Source organism: Octopus bimaculoides, chromosome 25, assembly GCF_001194135.2.
Source record: "Octopus bimaculoides isolate UCB-OBI-ISO-001 chromosome 25, ASM119413v2, whole genome shotgun sequence".
NCBI classification, from domain to species: Eukaryota; Metazoa; Mollusca; class Cephalopoda; order Octopoda; family Octopodidae; genus Octopus; species Octopus bimaculoides.
The window spans coordinates 12,818,836-12,825,049 of NC_069005.1; the positions used below are offsets into that span (position 1 = coordinate 12,818,836).

Below are 6,214 nucleotides of genomic sequence, written 5' to 3' on the forward strand. Positions count from 1 at the left end.
TCCAACAACAGCAATGTTCTAGCTAAAAGCTGCTTAAGAAATAAGATGTCTTACACTTCTTCAATTAAAAATATGAAATCTTAAAATAGACCTAGGAAAACAATATGGTTCATCACTCTCCTTTCTCCTTAATTTTACGACTAACGTACGCAATAAATTCCTCACGTTATTGAATAAGCATTTCCCGGTAAACCATAAATACGGAAAGATTTTTATTTGATGCTCAGTTAAAAGGTCATACAGATGCTGCTCCAGTTTGAAGGACATTATCATTCGCAAACCACAACAGGAGCTCACTCCAAGTTTAAAATATCGAGATTCTGAAGCTTGCCCACTCGATCAAGCAGGCTTCATAAACTCAGTCGTTTATGAGGTCGGAGTCTCACCAGTGCTCCAAGATAACGTAAACAAAACTTACGTCGGCTTATGCCTAGGCTAATATAAAAGGATGTTATGCAATCCCCAAGTCTTCTTTCCGATACAACAATAAAAATAAAGCGCATAATTTGGTATCCACCTATGTGGTCTGATGTCCAACAACACACCACATACAATCTTTTGGAGAATCGTGAAGAGATATATACACTAAGTAAATGCATCAAAGAGATGCAAGGTAAACGTAGTTAAAAGATCGCACATTCGTTTTAGATACAAAAATTCCGCCATACTATTTAATGCCAGACCCGAAATTTTCAGCAAATGCAAACACATGGACAAATTTATTTTTGTCAAACGGGCAGACACTACCCTCCTAGATATTGACCTCGTTACATTTGAATTATTCTACACCAGCTTGATTACTTATAATTTCCACACACAAAGATTTTTTTCCTTTCTTTCTACGTTTTGATTCACTCTTTGTCTTCTCATTCTACGTTTCCTTCAATTTTTTCACGTTTTATTCTCGTGTTTTCTCCTGTATCAGCGTCCTGCTTTTCAAATAGGACAAACCAATGCTCTGGGCCTGAAAATGCTTTGGTGACACAAAACATGTTATATAAATCTGCCGAATTACCGTGTCTACATAGCATGAAATTATTAGTAACCCCTTTTAAAAATTTTGTGTACATTAAATATGTGTGCGTGCATGAACGTATGTGTTTGTGTCTGTGTGTATTTATTTGGATAGGAGTATGTCATATAGAACTCGCTGTCTCCGCAGAATCATTACAGTTGACCTAGTGAAGATAAGTACGATTTCCATTTTATTTTCGAAATATTATATTTAACTAATTCAGAACGAAATTGATTTCGAAAGAAAACAAAAAAAAAACATCCTTTAAAATAAAACCAATAAATATGTTTCGTAGAAACAGAAGATTATTCAAAATAATAATCTCTTCAATCAAAATTGTTATTGATTTGGCAATTTCCTATAAAGCTAATTTAGTTTCTTTACGGAAAATATTTTTATATAAATGTGTACTTTAGTTCTATATAAATGGAGTTTTTCTTTCATAAATCTGTGCTTTAGGCGAATCTGTGTGGTTTAGAAGATCTCATTGCACCCATGTGATTTGGGCTTCAGGCCTATTGGTCAGGACCTTGGGCAATTGTCTTCTACTGTACCCTTCGGCATAACAGTGCCTTGTGAGTGAATTTGGCAAATGGAAACTATCTGGAAGCCTGTCACGCACACATACACACACACACACGCACATATATATATATATACATATATATATGTTTATATAAATAATAATAATAAATGGAGCAAAACGCATATAAATAAAAGTTCCTTTAATTCCTACACATGTTTCAAAATAAATGAGAGCTCCTTCACAAAGAAGTAAGAGCTGCTGGGATTCCTCATATATTTCTCTTCGGGGAGTTCATAATAAACATATAATAGCAAGACAAAAACGAAATGGTGAGATAACTTACGAGCAAAGATGTTACATGTTCAGTGACCGTTAGAACGTTTGTTTACATGTAAAACAGAATCATTAGCAGAATCATTAGCACGCCGAGCAAAATGCTTGGCGGTATTTCGTCCGTTTTAAGGACGTTCTGCGTTCAAATTCCACCGGGGTCGACTTTGCCTTTCATCCTTCCGAGGTCGATAAAATAAGTACCAGTTGTGTACTGGGGTCAATTTAATCGACTATCCCCTTCCCAAAATTTCAAGCCTTGTGCCTAGAGTAGAAAGGATTATCAAGTTGGATAGCTGGCAAAATGCTATGATTGTTGGAAAAATTACTTAGTGGCATTTCTTCGGGGTTTTTACGTTATGAGTTCAAATTTCTGTGTAGTCCACTTTGCTTTTCGTTCTTTTGGGGTCGGAAAATAAATACCAGTTGCGCACTGGAGTCGATACGATCAACTTGACTCCTGCGCTTAAAATTGCTTTATACCAAAATTTGAAGCCATTATTGTTGCATTATTGAGTATAGTGATATTGGTCCGATATTGGTCCGAGGTGTGTGAGTTAAGATATTCTAGAAGTTTTACGCTAATGGGTGATGGACAGAAAATGAGATTACTATTGGGTTTTTGCTGGACTTTGCAATTGTTATAATGATGCCCAGCTCATAGATGCTGGGAACATTATATAATTGGTCTGTATAGTAACACAAGTTGGTGAGAACAACTCTCTCCCGTTGACTCATACATGCAGACATGCACTGAAGAAAGATGCGACTTGAAGGAGACAACTGTAATTTATGCAAGGATTAGAAACGCTCAAATATATATTCCTAGGGTAGTAGGATGTAATTTGAGGGAGATTTTATTCACATTTCTAACAAACCTAGCAGTTATTCAGACACAACGTTTGTTCATATTTATGTACATAACAGAAGATAGTATGATGATAACTTGAGGAACATTTGGCTGTTATTTGAGGCAGATCATCCGAATGTTCGAGTCGGCATCGCTGGATTTTTGTCTGTGATAGACTCCAGATCATCTGGGAACCTCACATGCAATGGATTGGCGTTGTCATCGAAGTATATTCTTGGGGCTTAAGATATCAGATTTAATTTGAGGTTTACCAATTTTATATTTAGTAATAAAGGCAAGGGGGCGGGCGGGCTGACAGAATCGTTAGCACGCCGGGAAGAAAATTCCTTCGCAGTATTTCGTCCGTCTTTACGTTCTGAATTCAAATTCCGCCGAGGTCGACATTGCTTTTCATTCTTCGGAGTCGATAAAATAAGTATTAGTTGAACACTGGGGTCGATGTAATTGAATCTCCCTTCCCCCGGAATTGCTAGCTTTGTGCCAAAATTTGAAATTAATATTTACTAACAGACGGCGAATCATATCTACAGTATCGAAAATATGCAGGAGTTCCAGTAAGAGAAAGTTCTGAATATGATAAGAATCATTTCTAAGTATTGTTATATAATTAAGATAGATTAAATGCTTTTGATTAACAATTTGGTTTTGGGTTCAGTCCCATTACGTGGCACATTGAGCAAGTGTTTTCTATTACAACCCAGGGCCGACTAATGACTGGTGAATGTATTCGGTAGAGGGGAAACTTTGTGGAAGCCTTTTGAATATCTGTGTGTGTGTGTGTGTGTGTGTGTGTGTGTGTATTTGTATATGTACCTTTGTGTTTGTGTTTCTGACTCCATGAACGCTTGACAGCCGATGTCATTTTGTTTTTGTCCCCGTAACTCAGCAGTTCGGCAAAAGGGATGATGGGAAAAGTACCAGTCTTAGAAGAAAATAACACAAGTACAGGGGCCGATATTTCTTCAACTAAACACTTCAAGACGGTGTCTCAGTATGAACGCAGTCCAGTGACTGAAATAAGTATAAAACTAAAGGGAAAACAACGGGAAAAAATGTGTGAAACCTAATTCAACCATGAAAAGGGTTACATAATTAAAACAAAGAAGTCTTCAATTATCAGTCCTTTTCTTATTAGGCACAAGGCCTCAATAATTATTGGTTTCGAATTTAGAAACAAGGCCGGCGATTTCCCAGTGGGGGAGTGAAAAGTCGGTTACATCGACCCGAATGCTCAACTGGTACTTATTTCATCGACTCCGAAAGGATTCAAGGCAAAATCGACCTGAACGGAATTTGAACCTCAGAACGTAAAGACAGACGGAAACCCGCTAAGAATTTTATCCGGCGTGCTAACGGTTCAGCCATCTCACCGTCCTAATCCTCAATTACACTGGGGAACATTTTTGAAAAAAATTTTAGTTGTCTTTCTTTTTGCACTTAGTCCCACCTAATTTGATGGTGCTGTGTTCAGAAATTCCCTCAACACTTGATGAAATTGACAATGTTAACTAGAAATCTTACAAGAAATTTAAGAAACTAATACTTCATGAATATATGATATAGAATAAAAGGAAAAAGAATATAAACTTTTCTATCACCACGTTTTTTCATTTTTTTACCAAAAAAAATGTTTATTTTACAAAAAAAAATGTCAATTTTGCCATTAAATGCAAACTGAAATAAGAAGCTAACACAAACCAAAATAGCACTTTTTAATGTTTAACAGATATATTACACAAAATATTTAATTACTCATCTTAGAATAGATATTTCTGTCAAATATCTGTCAGCTTCACAAGGAATGAATTGTCTCTTTGCAGCTTTGTGTGAATAAATTGCATCATGACAGTCTCTTTGCAGTGACCAGCAATAGACAATATCGTGTTGGTGTTCCACTTGCCTTCATACCTAGTCTCCATGTTTTTCGATGTCTTGGTTGAATCTTTCTCCTTGCTCATCAATTAATGCCTTATGATTTTCAAGGAAGTAGTCCAGATGACTGTGCAGGAAATGCACATTTACACTCATGTTGCAGCCCAGCGCTCGAAAACTGGTTAACAGAGTCTGCACAAGATCTTCATAATCTAATGGCTTCTTATTTCCCAAGAAATCAGACACAGCTGCAGCAAAATCTCTCCATGCTTCTTTTTCAATGCCAAAAATAGCTCATCCTGTAATTGCCACTTAATAAGTGGCCCATCAAACACACCAAACTTAATTTTATCACAAAACAAAACTGGAAACTTCTGCTTAAGTATTTGAAGTAGTCACTATCTCGGCGTTTCAACACATGCTTTACCTACTATATGGGATGCCCAGGCTTTGTCTTGTCACCCAGTTTCATGCTAAATTAAGAAAATAAGGTAAGATTTTTTCACAAAATTTGTAATTTTTTTTTCACTGCCTAATCCAGAAATAAGCAGAGACATCAGGGCTGTTTTTAAATTCTCTTCTCTCACAACTGGCCATATTTCTGAAATATAAAACATATTCAAACCAGTTGTCACCAGGGAAAAGCATTCTCAGAATAGTCAACAGTTATAAAGTAAGCAAATACAGATTTGTGATGGCAAAGTTCCATAAAGAGCATACACACCATGAAGTTCTTTTTACAGTTCTTTGACCATGCTTGACGAAAAGTGACCTTAACCCATGAGACTTCACAATTCGGACATTAAGGGCACATTCAAAATAACAATTTTCATAAGAAACAAAAGTTTAACAAAACATGCCTCAACTAGTTTGCAATGATAGTCACATTAAATGAAGCAGAGCGTGGGCGTATCTGCAAACAAATTCCGCAAATATGAGACATGTATAGTATCAAGGACCACAGAAATATGTTATTTTTTAACATCTAATTGTATGAAGGACATTTCTATCATCATCATGACATTTGAAACTGGTTAAGTTCAAAATAGTGAAAGTTGCTTACGTTTGATACTTTTATTGACTGAAGACACTTTAACCATGACCTTTGTTTTCACATTTGCAGTTTTCAAAGTTATGTCAAGCTCCATACATGGGTTCACGTTTGATGAAGTTAAATCTATCCTTAGAAATGGTGACCAGAAATGCTGAAAAATGGACATCTGAGTTTGTGAAAAATCTTAACGTGATAGAGCAAAATGGAATTCATTTTTGAAATCAGCACCCCAGAATTAGTAAGAAATATGTCTCCAAAATCAGACAACAAAAACCCTGTTCCCCAGTGTTATATATCTACCAAAATCAAACGAGCCTAAACTAACCCAGGGTAATATTTGTTGGTAGAGTAACAACATTCATAATACAAAAATGTAAATGGGCTTATATTAATGGAATTGAAAACAGATCAGGCGAGTATAAATATCACGAGTAAATTTTCAACTAATCTATGCAGCAGCTGCCGAAGCCAGCAAAGGAAATGAGGAACTTGCTTAAAATTTCCTATTTCGGAAAAAGCTACACAAGTAAACGAGGTACAAGTTAT

General features: G+C 36.0%; 1 long non-coding RNA gene across 1 annotated transcript in view; it reads right to left on the bottom strand.

The window, feature by feature from the left end:
- Positions 1-4,440: 4,440 nt before the first annotated feature.
- LOC106871770 (uncharacterized) overlaps positions 4,441-6,214 on the bottom strand; it is a 4,618-nt gene continuing 2,844 nt past the window's right edge. The window contains exons 2-3 of the long non-coding RNA XR_001409695.2: positions 5,678-5,819; positions 4,441-5,215 (exon numbers count right to left, since the gene is read on the bottom strand). This is a non-coding gene — a long non-coding RNA (uncharacterized LOC106871770). The remainder of the gene's footprint in view (positions 5,216-5,677; positions 5,820-6,214) is intronic.